This window comes from Pteropus alecto, unplaced genomic scaffold (genome assembly GCF_000325575.1).
Source record: "Pteropus alecto unplaced genomic scaffold, ASM32557v1 scaffold92, whole genome shotgun sequence".
Lineage (NCBI taxonomy): Eukaryota > Metazoa > Chordata > Mammalia > Chiroptera > Pteropodidae > Pteropus > Pteropus alecto.
Window position 1 is genome coordinate 6,265,083 of NW_006432447.1, and position 18,885 is coordinate 6,283,967.

General features: G+C 44.2%; 1 protein-coding gene across 1 annotated transcript in view; it reads right to left on the reverse strand.

The window, feature by feature from the left end:
- EPHB1 (EPH receptor B1) overlaps positions 1–18,885 on the reverse strand; it is a 398,288-nt gene that overhangs the window by 304,484 nt on the left and 74,919 nt on the right. The window lies entirely within an intron of this gene.

The following is an 18,885-nucleotide window of genomic DNA, read 5'->3' on the forward strand; positions in this document are numbered from 1 at the left end:
CAAAGATGCCTGGAGTCAGAAAGAAATAAAAATGGTGCCTAATTTGTCCATCAGGAAGAAAAAGAAAAAGAAAAGCATCCTACCAAGAGAGATCCCATTTGCTGGTAACCCCTAACTTATGAACCCTTGACAAAAAAACCAACTGCCCTTTGTTCTCCAGAGGAGTCACCTAGGGAGTGATTGATGGGCAGTTACTTTCTCCTGTGCAAATGCACAGAGTTTTCTTTTCTCATGCAAATAGAGAGGGAAACCTCTTCTTAAATACGGAGTTAATCTGCTCCTGGTACCCCTGGTGCAAGAAGGCAAACCACACTAAGAATTCTCCAGAAGCAACTGCCCCTGGAGGTAAGGACGCTCTTGCTGGGCCAGCTTCAGAAAGGATGGACTTCTGGGGAGGATCCTAGCATGGAACTCAGCCCAGGTTCCTGTCACAAGAATGTGACAACTGGTCAGCTGCCATGGTGGGGATTGCCACACCCACACCCTGGTAGGGACATTAAGCACTAAGGCATTGAGGCCAGGATGAGGAAGTAGTTCAAGCACCAGTTAAAACATCCTTTCTCTGGAAAACCACACTCCTACATCCAAATATCTCCTTTACAGTTGACTCTGAAAAAAGAACCTGCTTGGAACACCTCAAAGCGCTTCTACTGAAGCAGGACACCAAGCAAGAATAGTGTTGGGAGAAGGTCTGCTTTGACAAGGAGAGTTACACCACAGTTCTCCAAAACCGGTTGCGAAGGGGGAAAAGCCTGACTAAAGAGAGAATAATCTGAACTATAATAGGAGGCTGTGCTCATGGTCAGTCCCAAGGAATCTGACTAGATGCCATCTATCTGAGATGCCACCCTACTCTGTGACAAGATAAGGGAGAAGAAAATCTCTAGAAGGCTGAAAGTATGTGGAACATTTGGAGACCCAAATAATCATGAGGACTGATTCTCAGTGTTAATATCGAAGCTGAAAGGAGGACTCTGACACCCAGATCCTACCAGGGTGCCTCACACATAGCTCCCCAAAACCCAGACAGGCTTTTGAAACCAATCTTGCTTATGAAAATCAATACAAACGTCCTAAAATATTATTAGCAGAGAATCTAGCAACATACTGAAGTAGCAAGGAGGGTTTATTATAAGGCAAAGGTATTTCAATATTAGAGAATCTATAACGTAATTAACCATATTAACATATCCAAAGCATTATCTAAGCATCTCAAATGACACTGAAAAGGCAATAAAATAGTATTCAACATTCATTCTCAAATTTTAAAAACATAATAAAATGTGAATAGATGGATATTTTCTGCTATGATGATACATGTCTCTCTCAACACAAAATGCTCAATGCAAAAACACCAGAATTTTCTCCATAAAAATTAGGAATAAGGCAAAATGTTACCTCTATTAGCAGTGTTGTGGGGCAGTAGGCAAAACGTTTAGTCTAGGAAAATACATGTATAAATTAAAGGAGGAGACAAATATGGTCAACATTAGTAGATAATATGACTGTACTTCTGACAAACCCAAGATAATCAAATGGGAATCTGCTCTAAATGGTAAAGGGGCAGGTTATCAAAGTAATATATGGAAAGCAATGGTTTTTATAATTACAAATAACTGATAAGAAGATATGATGAAAGATAAACTTCATTTATAACAGCAACAAGGAGGACAAAATATCTGGAAATATAAGGAAAAAGTTCCACATTCTTAGTTAAGAATTCTAAATATCAAAAATATTAATTCTTCCTAAAGAAATTTATAACTTTAATCCTATAAAACTGATATTTATTTATATGTTCCTTTGGAAATAGTCAAGATAATTCTACATTTAAAACAGAAAAAAAAGCAGATGCACTCACTCAAAATGCACTTTGTCTCTTTAGGAGGGGTGAATAATATGTCCTAGGAATAAGCAATTCCATTCCTAAGTATGGACCCAAGAGATCCAAGGGAAATTCTTAGATCGTGCAAGAATGTATTGCTTATAATGGCAGATAATCATATACAAGCTAAATGCCCATCAACAGGAAGAGAGTAAACTGTGGTATTTTCATACAACAAAATACCACATAGTTGTGGCAATAATGGACTACAGCAAGTTGTCTCAACACGGATGAATCTCTCAAACATAATATTGAATTGGGGGGAAATGTCAAGATTCAGAAGAACACATAAAATATAATACCATTTACATCCAGATTACTATTTTCTTTAGTCCCAAATACACAGGCATTAAAAGTGAATAAAATGCATGGAAATAAGAAAAACACCAAGTTCAGTGGCCACCCTGGTGGGAGAAGGGGCAGGGACTGAGTGAAATGGATAGGGTGCCCTCTGCATTTATAGAGGAAATTGAAGATATTTCAGAAAGCTGGGTGGTGGGTAGATCAGAGTTTATAACACACTTCTCTTTCTTTGTTTAAAAATGCTGCATTGTTCTCTATACTTTTTATAAGTCTGAAACATTTTTAAAACATTTAGTGTAAGATAAAGAAGCAAGAGTATCCAGAACACTTTAAAAAAAACAGTAAGAGACAACTAGTCCTACTAGACACTAAAACATGGCGTGACTAGTAAAAACAGTGTGGCACTAGCATCAAAAGAGACCGATTAGTGGAATAAAATCTAAAGTTTAGAAATATCTCTGCCTTTCTTTTTCCAGAGAGCTATGTACTTATTCTAACACCATAGATCCTGTATAGTAGTGCTGCTCACAGTTTTTTATACTTGTTAAAGTATTAGTGAACAAGGGACCTGGGGATGTGGGACCAGCCTTAAGGGGGCCACCATGGGGGCAAGACTTCTTTGAAGACTCATGTTTTATTGTTGCAATGAATGCGGAACTTGCAATCTACTCAGAAATGCATCCTTGTTCATAATCACCCTCGCCCAGGCTGTCATTTTCTTGGCCTCCTGCCCTTGACCCCTCACCGGTCCCCCTCCTGCCAGGCTCCTCTCTTCCTTCTCTGCTCAACAGCTAGAGGGATCTTTTACACATGTACATCATATCAATTCACCCTCTTTCTTAAAACTCTTCAACAGCATCCCATTGCACTCAGCAGAAAATCTAAATTCCTCTCTAAGACCTAAGAATGATTCCTAAGGATTCAATGATTCCTACCTGGGCCTACTTCTGAGCCCCAGGACCTGTACTTGGGGTCCCCACCAATTGACCTTTCCTCTGCTACTAGAATCTGCCAAACTCCTCCCCTTCAGAACTTTTTGCTGTCTGCCCTTTCTAGAACATTCTTCAAAGCTCCAGGAGAGATTTTGTCTTGTCTTATTCATTGCCGTGTCTCCTTTCCCAGCAAAGTGCCCGGTGCAACTCAAAATATTTGATGGCTAAGCAAATAATACATGGGTGAGACTGACACCCCAGGAAGATATGCTTTATTTCTAGAAAGGAGGGGGCATCTTTTCCCAGAAGGGACCAGGGAAATAGGCTGTATCAGACCATAGAATGCCTTTATCCACCTCCCTCATGACATGGAGCTCACTGAGGAAACTTTCCAGATTGGTGTGAAACTAAGATTGTCTTAGTTTCTATATCAGCGAACTGTACCTCAGGCCGAGTCTGGCCCGGTCATGGGAAGGTTCCAGTGCTCTGGCTGGCTGACCCTGTGTGAAACCACAGATGATGCCTGTCAAGAGGATATTCTCCCCCACCCCCAGAAAGGATGCCCTCTGCTGAGCACACCTCAGCTGCCCCTGGCTACTGTCCTTGGGGAAGGGATAGAGGTGCACCAAAGGTAAAACGTTCCACGTCACCCCCTCCCCGCAATTCCTAGCAACACGACTTCAAGTCCCCCACTGGCGGAAAATCCTTTCGTTGGAAAAGTCCTCACGCCACCCTTTGCCAAGAGGAATGGGTGAAGACAGTCAACACAAATCTAGGTTGGAGGCCCCCTGAAAATCAGAAGTGAATTCTATCAGAAATATGACCTGTCCTCTCCTAAGTGGTATTTTAAAAGCTGTTTGATGATTCCGCTCATATTGACAGAGTTCTCTCTCATTCTAAGAGCTCTGAATACCTCATGGATATGGTCTCAGCAATCCTCAACTTTTTACTGTCTCACAAAATGGATCATTCAGCAGAGTTAAAACAACAAAACTTGAGTTCTCTTTATCTTGACTCTCCCCAAAACTTCTTTTTATTATTCAGATTTATAATGAGTTGCTCTGGTAGCCTTTGTACTAATATATAAAAACATAAATAGAAATAAATAAATATTTCCTATTCTTTCTCATGCAAACATCATTCTCTTTCTGACTGCCCTTTGGCCCAAACTCAGGGTGGTAGATGGTTATAATGGCCCCCCAATGAACCTTGCCTCCCCGTGTCTATCCTCTTATAATGTGACTTTGCGATTCCTTCCTTTAACAGATGATGTCTGTTTCTCTACCCTCTTAAAAACAGGAGTTTTCAAGTTTGCTTGCTTTGACCAATAGTATGGATATGTAAATTCAGGAGCTCAGAAGGCCTGACAGCCTACGTCTTGTCCTCTGATCCTGAGCCCATTGTGCTATGAAGAAGCCCAGTCTAGCCTACTGGGAGGTAAGAGGCCACATGGAGGAGAACGAGGCTCCCAGCCAACAGCCAGTGCTGACTGCCATACACAAGAGTGAGGCCACTTGAGAGTCCCCAACCTTCTGGCTAAATGCAGCTGCACAAGTGAGCCCAGGTGAAACCGGAAGAGAAACGATCCAGGCAATCTACAGAATTATCAGAAATAATAAACTCTTAGTGTTTTAAGCTCTTATATTTTAGGGTGCTTTGCCATGTCGCAATGAATAATCGTTGCCCTATGTCTGTTGCCCCATGATTCTGCACCTCTAATTTTTTTTCTCTTTCCCACTTTCCTCTCAGGTGAACTCACTGTTTGGAAAGGAGCATCTCTCTGATTTTTAATCACTGTAACAGCCTCTGGTCTTGGACAGAAGTCATGATGCCTCCTTAGACTCCACCAATCACTATATAACAGGATCAGTAGCTTAAACTCTCTGCCTCAATTTCCTCACCTATAAAATAGGGATAATTACAGCACCAACCAAGGGGTGTTAGGAGCATAAGAAAAAAACATGCAAAAGGCTTACACAGTTCCCAGCACATAATGAGTGCTCCAGAAATATTAGTTGCTATTATGACTATGCCTATAAAATATTTATTTAAGAATAACTTATTGAATGTTCCACCAATTTCTTATTTGCAGGAAGGAAAGCCCTAATATTTTAAGGAGCACTTTCTCTATGCCATGGAGCTTATTTCTTTTTATCATTACAATGACATGCCACGTGGGCTTGGCAAAAATAGTGCCTGAGTTTGATTCCCATCTCTGCCATTTAAAGGCAGTGTGACCTTGGGTATATGTCTTAACTTTTCTGTGCTTCAGTTTCTGTGCTGAAGATAAAAAGTGTAAAATCTGAAGATAAAAAGTGTACTATCTTTCAGGGTTTTTATGAGAAGAAAATTGGTTATTTTCTGTCACATGTACAGAGGGTAGCTGGCCACAATAAGTATTTAATAAACATTAGCAACAGTTTATAATACTCCCCACCCCAGTCAAATGACAGTGTTGGGGCTCAGAAAACATGAGTAATATGAACAAGGGCCACATAAAAGCAGAAAAGCCATCTGACTCCATGCCTTCTGCAATTGCCACCATCACACTTGTGAAAATACGCCCCTCCACACAAACCTCCTGCTTCTGCTGAACTCGAGGGGCAGAGTATCTCTCCACACTTCAAATTTTATTTCTCTGCAAGTAAATGCATCTGCTGAATCACCCTCTTCTCCCAGGAAAGTTTTTTTTTTTTTTTTTAATTAACTTTTCAACCTACACTCAGCCCCCTGTGGTACCATTTTGGTACATGAGATTAGCCTCCAATCCTGCCCAGTCTGGTTCTTTCTCAGCCCTATCTTCAACTGCCCAGAATACACATGCTCTCTCACACCACCCATCTCCAGGCTCACACATGCCTGAAGCACAGATTCCAGTCAAGCTGGCATCTTCTATTTGTTGGCAGAGCAGCATCTCTCAAAGGACTCACCTGAAGCACCCCAGGAGTGAAAGGCCACACATTTCCTTGAAGGAGTTCCTTGAACAAAGACTGAGAAATACTGCTTGCTCTCTCACTCACCATGAGTCTGAAGCTCTGCCAACTCAGCAATAATTAAGCCCACTTGCTTGACCTTGTTATCCCAAAGTTTTCTCAAATTTTCTCAGCCACAGAACCCTTCTTCCTCACAATATCAATTATGTTCCACAAAATTCCTTGGAAGCCATGTAAGAAAATCTCTTTAGGGAGTCCTAGACTTACAGAACTGAAGAAGATGATCTGACTGTCACCTGCTAGTTAATTGTCCTCAAACCTGGGGTTACCTCTCAGCTATATAAATACAAATGGGTGGATATGGACATATTTATTTTTCTGAAAGTCATCACATGAAACTGTTACCAGTGATTATTGCTGGGGAAAGAAAGAGGGGTGAGATTAGGGAAAGGGGCTATAATTCTTTTCATTCTGTACTTTTTTCTGCTGTTCGAATTTTCTAACTTTATATGCATACTATTTTGTTGTTGTTTTTAATGCCAATAGTTCAGTGATACTCTATTCATTATTCTTCGGTCCTTTATCCTTCTCTGTTTCATTTTGCATTGTTTCTACTACCATGTCTTCAAGTTCACTAACCTTTTCTGCAATGGCTCATCTTCCTTCAATTTAATCCAGTGTATTTCTCGCTCAGATGTTCATCTCCAGATGTTTGATTTAGACCTTTTCTTAATATATCTTCTATGTCTCTCCTTATCATGGCCCTGCATTCCTTTACCTTCTCAAAAAAGCAGAGGTAACTCTCTGCACCATTAAAAGCCACAACTTTGCATTTCATTGCTTTAGGGAATTCAAAATAAAATCAGCCTTTCAGACCTGCAGTATGGGAATCATTGCATCCACTCTTTGTGTTTCCTCTAAGAGATGACATTCATTCCAGCATGCTCTTATTTACATGTGTTCAATAAATGCTTGCTTGCTGACTGACTGACTGCAGTTCCTAAGACCAGGTCTAAATAGATGGATTGTTCAGTTCCTATTCATTGGTCCAGCACCTCCCTTGTGTCTGCCTGTGTCAGGTGCGGGTATAGCACAGCTCTCCCCACACAGTGGAGGAAACTGAGGAGCTTTCTTGCCGATATTCTAGCATCCCTGTACTTCGGCCTCTTAAAATGCAAAGATTCAAATTAGCCAAAGGAAATATGGTCTGGGTCATTCAGGCCTTTTGAAAGGAAATGGTATTATTAACTTGTATCCCATTGCTTACTTATGCTGTTTTATTTTTTTCATTTTTTTTATTTCATTTAACTAACAGAACAGTGTCCAATGCTCATTCAGTCTTTGAATCCCAACTAATTAGAACCCACCATACTCTCTAGCAAGAACAGACCACCTTCTGATCAAATGAACTTCTGAATCCCCAGGAACAACATCTAAGCAGCTTTGGCTTCAAGCATATATTTTCAAAGAGTTAAAAGAAAGCTTACACTTATTTATCTATAATAAGCATATGCATACAAAAAGGCTTTTTTGAGGCTTCATGAATTAAGAGAATTGTAGTCACTCATGGACTCAGAATTCTTCCAGCTGTGCACTTCCCAACTAAGAACATTGAAATCCCAGTTTCTCCACACGATTACTGCTCTCTGGTATGTCACAAGGAGGAACTATAGCCTCTAACACATGGGACTTAGCCTATGGCAACTCACATTGGAACACTGCTCAGACATTTGGACATAACTGACCCAGCAGTCAGGCCTCAGCCACAGGGCCTGATGCACAGAGGCCAGAATAGAGGGTGGCACAGGGCAGTACACTCAATTCTAGAATAGAGGGACCTAGGTTCAAATCGCATTCCTCTGCCACCTACTAGCAATGTGGCCTTGCACAAATCATTTAAATTCACGGCGGCTCTGTTTATTCACCTCTTAAACCAGGAAATGATTGTTGCCTCAGAGTTGCTATGAGATGATGTATGAAATGCATTCAGCACAGTGCCCAGCACCAGGAAGATACCTAAGGGCTACTCTCCCTAACCACTTTCCCCTCCCCACCTCCAAGGCAGGACAATACCTGCCCTCTGAGCATCTCAGCCCTGCCAAGAGCTGCTATAAAGGCGCCACGGTAACCAGAGGTTACTCAAGAAGGTCCAGTCTCAGACAAGGTAGGGATCCTCTTGTCTAGCCCCACCCCCCAATCCCAAGTCCTCTTTCCAAGTGAAGCCATGCCCTTAACTTTCGGGTGGTTAACTCAAGGTTCATGGCCAGGTGTTAGAGGCTAGCTAAGGTACCCTCTCCTCCTCCCAGAAATCTTAAATGCATCACTGGACTTTTCTGGGAGGATTTAAAGTTGGTCTGGCTTTCAATCTCAGAATTATAAAACACAGGGGTTAAACAGGATCTTTCAAGTTCAGTACTTAAATCTCTTCACATTCTGTCAGAAGCATGTGCAATATCTGCTTGGGACAGAGCACTCACTGTCTCCATGGCAAGACATTCTGTTTAAGACAGTGAGGGCCCAAATCAGAGCTGTAAACTCTGCATTTAAAGAGCCTTCTTCTTTGCAACAGCTCTCATGTCTGCCTCTGAGATGTTTCCTCTCCAGTCTGCACCCATTTCTTCAATGGTTCTTCTTAGGACCGGTTTCGCTCCTCAGGACAGACTATGCTTTGTTTCTCCTCCTTCAAATAGAGTGCTAGCGCTTGGGTTGAGCAAATTAGGGGACCTTGTATATCCCTTCCAGGCCTAAGAAATCCTAATTGCAGGAGAGAAAAAAATGTTCTATAGTATGTCCTTCACCAGATCGCCAACTCCATCATTTTAGAGTAGACACGCTCCCATGCGCGCATGCACACACACACGCGCACGCGTGCACACACACACACACATACACACACACACACATTGATTCTTCATGGCGAATCTCTTATAGCCATCTGGACTCTGATGCTTCGTAATTGGGAATTTTTTTTATAGCTTTAATTATTTCTTTTGTTCTCCTTTCTTTTTTCTATACAATGAATCATTCTGTTCCTGAGAGAGGAAAAATAAAAAGATTTTTGAAAGTTATGGCTGTAATTTCAATAGAAGGAGATTGGGCTTTGAGGAATATGAGCATTTGTTGTATTTTCTGAGTCCATTTTTCATCTACACTGGTTAATGAAGATGTTATTTCTCTCCTACATTTCGGTTGTTAATTTCTGACAAGTGTTTTTTTTAGTTACGGCTGGTTATATGCCTCTCGGTTCATCTCTCTTTTGTATACTTGATGAAATATTCGGTTCTTGATAGGATGAGGTTTGATTCACCCCTGGCTATGATTAATTGTATTAGTATTGGGGGACCTAATTTATGTTTATACAATTCCTCTAGTGTTTCCATTTTCTTTTCTAATTATCTATTTTTTTTCCCATCTTTTTTCCTAAAATTAGTACTGAATTAGCTTGCCTCTGATTACAGTCTTGGATGCATCCCAAAGAATATTGTTGGACAGCTCCCCATTATCATTTCATTCCATGAATTCTTTGTTTGGTTTATGCAATGAAGCTTTATTAACCCTCTGTGAATCTGTATTTTCATTTGCTCAGTCATCTCTGATTGGAAGCTGTGCCAAGCTATAGTCAGACGTTGCAGCAGTCACTCCCACGTTTTCTTCTCCTGCCTGCCAAGTCGAGCTCTTTTGAAAAAGTCAGAATTCCAGAGATTAAAAAAAGATCTATGTCTGTGTTGGGGAGCTGGTTTGTCTAAGAAGCACTTCCTTCCTTTCAATTATTCATTTGTTTACCATTATGGTGTAGATGTCTGTTGAGGCAGCTCTGCTGATGGATATAAACCAATTAGAGTCCCTTGTCATGCCTCTTTCCCCTGTAAATCTCATCTGGTTTATAAAGAGAAGTCACTTCAGAATAGTATCCCTTCTGACCTGGTCCCACAGATAGCCAGCACTCAGCCTCTGCCAGCAGATCTCTCTAGCGGCCCCATCAACCTGAGGCAACTGGGGCCCCAGGTGAAGTAGCTCTGGAATAGGGGTTTGTCATATCCATCACTAACAAAGGCACTTTTATTTCAAGTCGTCCTGGAGTCTTCATTTTGCTTCTTGGTGGGTTATCCTTTCTGACAATTCCTTGTCCATACCTGCCTGCATACACATACACTGTCTCACCACATACACGTCTATATACAACATGCCGTTATACACGATACACATGCAGTACGGCCATCCATACATGAAACACACATACGCCACCTCTTCCCATGGAGCCTCCAGGGCCTCTGCCACCATGAGTGATGCTATTTCCTGCTTTAGGGATCATGGTACAAAGGCTCTGGCACTGCCAGCAAAATGTCCTCCCATGACCAGCAAAGGCTCAGCTACCCAGAATCCCCCATGAGAGCAGAGTGCTCAAACTGTTTTGACCAGGGCTCCTCTGCTACCCTTATTTGCCAAGGCGAGTGTGGAAATGGCATCGTTCCACTGAGGAACAACTTTATTCCTCTTAACTGCACCCCAAGTCTCAGACCCTTTTGCCATTTGATTCTCACACTAGCCCTTCCTCACAGATAAAGCATAACAACTCTTCCTTCTTGAAAGAAGGACCCAGAAGCCCAATTCGAAGCTGCCTAACCTTCCTGTGTGAACATGCCCGGGATTTTCATCAGTGTTGAGTGGTGCACCTGGTAGAGCTGCAGGCCCTCATTCTCACGGCTCAGCTCTACAACCCAGCTGCTTATAACTGCAGCCTTGCTCTACCTGAGCATTGGCTGGATGACCAGGTGGCCCCTGGTGTTGGGTCCTCAATACCATGCCTTCCAAAATGGTTGGGGCCATTTCTTGGCCGTGCGAAAGGCTTTTTCCGTCTCCAGGAAGAGACTCCTGGTTGGGTGGACAACATGTGGTCACCACCAGCAGGGCTGCCCTGGGAAACTTTCAGGCCAGCGGTGAGAGGGATGGAAAAGGAGAAAGAGCAGAACCAGCCTCTCATGGGCAGTACCCAGCAGTTTGTCTAAAGACAAACAGGCTTTAGATTTTAGCTAAAGCTTAACATCATTTTTTTTTTTTTCATTTGGATTCATTTTGACCACCGGCTTCGATTTATTGCATACATCCAACTTTCCTTGTACTAGATTGATTCAAACTTTCTTTTACAAACAAATGCACTTAAAATTTTAAAAAGTGAATCAACAATAGTACAAATAGTAAACCTATATGGCAAAAATTCAACAGGGTGGTTGGTATGTGAATGACTGACGTTCAGAAAATGCTGGGCTGTATGATGCTGGAGGTCCCTTCCGCCCTCAGCATTAGACTCCTGACTAAGAACAAAGCCTATCCCTATAATCACAATTGTCACTATGGGGCCAAGTCCTCCCTTCCCACCAGCTGTCTGGAAGTCAGAGGAAGTCATAGTAAAGAGATCTCTGTCCCCAGGAGCTGAGCCCTCTGACTCTTCGGGGTCCCCTGGCACTCGGTGAGAGTTCACCTCTCTAGTGGCTGCTGATGATGCCAACCCCTCAAGTCAGCTCGTTCCATCAACACAGTAGTTTTTAATCATAGGGCTCCCAGCTTCCCTTTGTCCTTTAATAATTTTAATAAGAGCCACCAACTATTCCTGTCCCACATCTGGCTGATTCTCCATTAAGGGAATAGCAAATTTAAGTTTGTAAAAAGGAAAATGATTTATTCGAAATAACTAATTTCACCTGTGCCACTTCTTAAGAAATCGCTTGAAGAACAGTCTGAAACTTTTTCTTGTGGCATGGTATACAAATCTCCCACAGAAAAATTAACAGAGACAAGGCCAAGAGGTTCTCTGGGAAGTCCCAGCCTCGACACCCAAGGCCATCCTCCACTGGGGTGTGAGGAACTGACTCATCCCATCGCTGGGACCGCTGGTGGCCAGCCTTCCCTTAGCACACCACCCCCTACCCCACCGTGGACTATGTATGATTCAGCCCAACTTCACCTGGTGGCACTGGGGACTCAATGGGGAGGGTTCCTATTGCTGAAGAGAAGGAGAAAGGCCTCAGGCAGCAGAATTTGCCTGACTCCTTAGCTCAATGAGTGACACTGTCAGGCCTGGCACAGCCTCTCCAGGGTCCCCAGGTAATGGGTCTGCACTGTGGATATGAGAGGCTGCAGGTAACAGACAGTCCCCAGTCCCCTACAATGGAGCCATCCTCTTCTCTACCAGCCAGGAAAGCACATATGAGTGAGGGGGACGTTGTTACAGGAAATCTCGAATCCCTATAGTCTGTTAAAGAAATAAAGAAGTAAATTACTCACAAACGTGGGTTCTTTGTTATTAGTAAAGATTTTCTTGTGGTCTGTCTCCCAAGCCTGTTTCTGGAGTTGGTGCCGTGTGCTCAGGTAACCACTGAGGGGGACTGGCTAAATGTGGAGGCCTGAGGGTCAGAGGAAGATAAGGAGAATTGCTCAAAAAGGAATACAGCTTCGGGTCTGGCCCTGCTCCTTGGGGACCATGGGGGTGGCTACTGGGTTGATTTCTGCCCTACAGGGAAAGGACCAGCTCCTATGACATTGTGCCATTCATCATTATCCTTACTGGGCAGCATTCTCATCCAACGCTAAGGTTCTCCAGGTATCCTGTCCATCACATGGCATCCTCAGCCCACAAAGGAGTGGCCGTAAATGATAAATCTTACCAGACCACATGACCCACAAGATCTGGATCCATAGGATCTGGATCTGGGTGCCCAGCAAAGGTCCACATTTATTGCCAGGACCATGAACCCACACCTGCCATCTGACTCTGGACCCTCCTCAGGGTGGCTCTATTTGTACAGGAGTGTGAGGTTGGGCCTCATTCAGTGGGCTCACAAGAACCAAGATCCATGAGTGCAGGCCAGGGGTGAGATGGTGAGGAGTCAAGAGCTGAATGGGACACATGTTCCAAGCTCATGCAGCTGACAGTACAATGGAAGAGACAGATGCGTGAGCAAATATTCATTCCACTCTGATCAGAGCAGCAAGGCACATGGGAAGCACGTGACCCCTCTGGGGGGAGTGGGAAGATTCTAACACAGGGAAGGTGTGTTAGAATCTGCTCTGCTCGCCAGCCCAGCATTTATGGTACCTTTCTTTAGTAAAAGCACTGGATTCTACTCTGGTAAATACTCCCTCTCACTTTCAGTCCACTAGATTCAGCCAGGCTCATAGCCTCCCCATCCTGCCCCAACATCTGTACCGTCCCAACCCATCACCCTCAGCCATAATGACTGGTCAGTCCAATGACCCAAATCAGCCTACTGAGCCTGTGTCTAGGACCTTCTGCTGGTACTGCTATGGAGATGCACACTGTCTGCATTTGAAGCCTGAACTTGTGGGTGACCACCTTTGCCACCACTTTGGAAGCCTGCCTAAGGATGAAGCTTGCAGAGAAGACAGCAGAGCCGTGAGATGGGAGAGACCAGGTCCTGGTATTGCCTGAGCACCTGGATGCAGAAAGCATGCAACTTCTTGGTTTTATGAATCAATAAATTCTCTTTTCCTTTAAGCTACTTTGACTTGGACTTCCATAACTTGCAACCCTACAAAGGCTGGGCAGGAAACTGGCAAATGAAAAGGGATGGAGGAAGAAGAAAGAGCATCTTGGAAATGTGCAGGCAATGACAGGGAGTCCAGCATCAGCCTGGGTGGCTGGAGAGGCTGGCAAGGGTAAACCCAGAGGACTTGGGGGCCATGACTCTTATCCAGTAGGGACTGAGGAGTCCTAGACCATAAACCTGGGGAGAGGACTGTGCTCCATCCATCGTCTCATTCCCAGCCTCCTGCCTAGCACAGAGTTCAGTGCACATCTCTTATGTGAAAGCTGAATTATGAAATGAAGGTTGTGAAGGACGAGATCAGGTGTGCAGTTTTCGAAAGCGCCCTCTGGAGGCCATGTAGAGGACAAACAGCATGGAGGAGGCCATGCAGGGTGCTGGGAGGCTAAGTAGGGGGCAGAGGCAAGTCTCAGTTCCAGCAGGAAATGACAAAAGCTCAAAAGAGGCCCTGTGGCCACTTCCCTGACCTGTTCCATTTGAGATGTCTTTAAAATTTTTACTTTAAAGACCTGGAAGAAAAATAAGTACTTGAAAAATGGAATAAAAATAGGTAAACATAATAATCATCTCACTTAGGTTTAGCGATCTATGGTGTTTCAAGCCTATTCACAAACATTAGCTCATCCTACGTTGAGAGGTGGTTATTATCCACATTTCATAGATGTGGAATCAAAAGCTCAGAGGTGCTGAGTAACTTCCTGTGACTAAGGCAGCATCAATGGAGAGAACAGGTCTGTAGTGCCATGCTGCCTGGGCCTCCCTGCAGTTCCCTGAAGGCCATCAGTCCCTTACACCCTGCAGTTCTGTTCACGCTCCTGCCTTCCGCAGGAGCCCAGGAGTTGAGTCCTCTCCATACTACCCACATGCGCCCATCTCCATTGCCGGCAGTGCCTCCATCTGCCCAAACTCTCCCTCCCAGCTGGCCTTCTGCTCCCCTCTGCCAGCCAACACGAAGCCCTGGTGAGATATCAGGCAGTCAGGTCAGCTGTTCCTGGCTGATTCAAATGGAAAGGGATCAGGGACAACACTCAGCTTTTCCCCAGGAGCCAGCAGAGCCACATGCCATAGTCTGAGCAGAGCTGCCCTGCTTCTTTACCTTGCATAACTCAAGACTCTGTCCAGTTGTCAGCAAGCACCATGGGAGGGCAAACCTTTGGAAGATGAGTTCCTAAGGGTGCTAGGAGATGAGCTCTGACCAGCACCCCAGAAGAGATGCAAAAGTCTTGCCCACTGGCCTCCCCAATCAGACAAAAATGAGGAAGAGGAGGGAAGTAGATTGTCTCCCTCAAACAGGATCAGGGTCCCTGAGCTTGGGGGAGGGCACAGCAATGCAAACTCAATCTGCTACAGAAACGAGCAGAGGAAGGCATTCTATAAATAGGCTGTCAGGTAACTACTATGATGCACACAGCTCATATATTGACTGGGGTTGCTCCTTCTGAAAATTCTCCTGCTAGAAGAAATAGAAAGGTGTTTCTCCATCAGGAGTAATCTCCATGCTCTCATGGAGGAGTGGAGAATCACCAAGTGCTCACAAGGTATGCATGGTATTCAACACAAAAGTCTCACCAGGTCATCGAGGCCAGCCCGCTGCCTTCAGGAGCCAAAGGACCCACAATTGCAATGCTGCCCACACACTTTTGGAGGGAAAGTGGGAGGAGCAGTGTGCCATGTTTTAAAAATCTGTTGCTAATATTTAAAAAGTGAAGATATCACATAAAAATCCAAATTTCTGGATTACACTAATGAAAATCTGAAGATCTGGCCGTGCATGCTCCTGTTGGAGGCAAGTGGTAGGACTGGACCAGTCAGCCTGCATCCTCCCCGCTGGCATGGCTAGCCTAGCTCTGCAGATATAACTTTCCATTCCAGAACCAACCCATGACAGCAGCTGACTTTCTGCTTCTATCAATGTTTTTCTGGAGAAAAGGATGCCCCATTCTTCTCCTCAGTCCCTCCTTGAAGCTTCTCAGGCCAATCCGAGTGACCAAGCACTGCCCAATGACTTCCTAGTAGGAGCTACTCTGCCGAAACTGGAATCTGAGGTTGAGCAGAGAGATAACACTTCTTTGTTCTTGTTTATTTCTGTTCTTCAACCCACACTGGAGGCCCATCCATTACCCTTAAACCCTCCCCAAACAGTCCTCCTAAGAGCTGTCATAGGACACAGTCTGCACCCCCTGCTGGCCCAGAACATGAGATGGGACTACCAGTAATGGGCAACACTGCGACAGCCTGGCTTCTCCAGAGGGCAGCAGGCAGGGGTGGGTGGGATTCAAGTGAATTAAGAAGAGCCATCTCCTGGTTGCATGAGGGCAACTCCAAGCATAACCTCATGAACTGACAACAGCATATAATGAGTCCCCACTGCCATATTTCCTCAATGGATATACACACTATTCTTACTGAGATGCAGACAGATAAAAAGACAATTCCTGTGATTGGCTATTAGAATACAGATCAATTCAGTGTGAATCCCCAAATCATCCAGGTGGCTCAGATGTGGCAAATACACCCCAGAAAAGTCTTCTCTTACTTGGGGTAAGCATGGGGTAAATTAGGTTTTAAGGGCAATCTAAATTATAAATCCCTTATCGTAGTCAGAACAGTAAGCTGTTTGGGTCACAAGGAACACAAGGAAACCAGAACAGAGGGAAAATCATTGCCTATCACCACTTACTCTGGAGCATGCTCTCACGGCTCATTCAATTTCTCTCCCGCTCCCCCTCTCCCTCCCTCCCTCTCTCCCTCTCTTTTTTTTTTTTCTCCATTGTATATGAGTTTGTTCATGTTCTCTCAATATCTGTTATACCATGGGTAGTTAGGTTGGCATGATTTTAATTTAATGGCTCAAGTTTCAGGGTCTATGCTGAGATAGAAAATTCCAGGGGATGTGTCAAATATCTAGAAATGTCAATTTGTGGATTTTGGCTCTAACGTGAGCTATGTCAGATCCATGAGATATTTGTCCCCTAGTCCCCATCCCTGTCCATGGTATCTCAGATTGACCATTCATTCATCCACTCAGCAGACCTCTGCTGGGTTTTCTCAGGATGCAAGGTCCTGTGCTAATCAAGGGATATCAAGAAAAATGGTGTGGCTCCTGCCTCATAGGACATCTGGTCAGGTGAGGGAGGCACACACAAATATTCTCTTACAGTACTGTGTCTTAAGTGCCATGATGGAGGGGAGCACTAAGGTATTCATTTGTCATTCTAATTTATGGGAAGACACTGAAGGGGCTTTAGCAGGGAGTGACATGATCGCTCGTGTAATTGAGTAAATTAAATGTCAAGAAAGCACTATTCTGTCCACAATACTGTTAGCTGGATTGTTACACAACTGGCAGCCCCCATTCTTGCTTTGCTTTATTTATTGGAAATCAGTAGTGTGTAATGTGATGGGTTGGTTATAAAAATGTATAATCACTGCATGTGAAATAGCCATGACTTTCAGCTTTGCATGAAAATGGCAAATTCTGCTTCATGTTCCTGGACTCCTTTACAGCCTGATTAATTGTACCAGATCCAAATTATAAGGAATAGAAGAAGCAATGGGAGAGAGAAGTGGGACTGTTAGCAAAAGGCCTTTCCCCGAATGGGAATTATCTTTCAAATGTGCTTACGAGATCCCAGTAAACCATGTCAAAGCTAATTGTGAGGTATCCCAGAGTCCTCTGAGTGGGTGAGATCATTGGTCCTAGGGAGGCAAAGCTGTACTCTGAATCCAGCCATCTTTTCTCGATTTATTATGAGGTCATCTTTTATACTCAGGTGTCAGGTGAGGCTCAGAAGAAATGGAATGTACCTGAGGGAAAATGGAGGGGTAGGACAGGAGCAGAAAGGCATAGATTTTACAGGATAAGGTGTCCCCTCCACATGGGGAACAAGAGCAGAGGCAGGTATCAGAGGTGGATGGAAGGGTAATTTGGCAGCCCCTGTTGTCAGCACATGGAAACACAGCACGCAGGTGTTGCTATCAAACAGCTACCCACCTGGCTCCGTTCTAGTGCCTCTGCATTTCTCTTTTCTCAGACACTGCCCTTGATTGCTTGGTACAATTAACTCCTTAAATTCCCCTAAGTAGGCTAGCTGCTGGCCATCACTGGGCCATACGGATGCAGTCCCTGTGAGGATAATCCAGAGCTTTAGGGTATCTACTACTCATTCCACCCCCCCTCCCACCCGACTCCCCCACCCATAGAGTCATACTTGCTCCCTCACCTGAAGCTGCAAGGATGTTGAAGGTCTTTGCAAAGACTCCCAGCGTCCAGACACAGTAACTCCTCTGTAGGAGTGACCATGAGCCAGGAACACTTTCACAATGGATCTCCACGTTCTCCCTTTTGGAGGCGGCAGGCACCCAAGGAGGTTTGTCTTGGGAAAGTAGCATAGCTTTGGAGAAGCGTGTTGGAGCAAGACAAAACTGGGTTTGAACTTCATCTCTGCCAGTTACAAACTTGGATGACCTTAGGCAAGATCCATACTCCTTTGAACGTCAACTTCCTGTAAAATTGAGCCAATGAAACCTATTTTGCTAGGCCATTATTGAAATTAGAAAAGCATCTGTGCATGAATTCACTCAATAAATATTTACTAAGAGCCTATGTTCCAGGTACTATGAACGGCCATGTTCAGAGAAGAACCCACACACAAATGTTTCCTGCTCCGATAAAGTCAATACCCCAGTGTGGGTGTGTGTAAACAAGTAAGAGAATTTCAGATGATGACAAGTGCTATACGCAGTATAGCACAATGATAATGATAAGAAGCAGGAAACTAAGATAACTCAGGTGGGCTGGGGAGGCCCCTCTTTGAAGCTGACACGTAGTAGAACAGGACTGATAAGAAGGAGCCAGTCTTGGGAACCCCTGAAGGAAACCATTCCAGGCAGAGGGAACAGCAACGGAAAAGGCCCTGACATGGAACAAGTGTATACTGTGAAAGAGCCTGGAAGGTCAGTGCAGTCTGGAGAGGACTGAGGAGGAGGAGATAAAGTTGCAGCAGTGGGCAAGGGTCAGAGCACGTGGGACCTGAGAGACATGGCACAAAGTAGGGGCTTTATTCTAAGTGCCATAAAAAGGCACCAGGAAGTTTTAGCTGGAGAGAGCAATTATCTGGCTTAGAATGGATGATAAGGAACCTGGAAGCAGAGATGTCTGTTGATTAGGAGACAAAAGATGATGTGGGCTAGGACCAGGCAGTGGAGGTGGAGGAAAGTGGACAGATCCAGGGGGTATTTTGGAAGAAGAGCCAGTGAGGTCTGTGGGC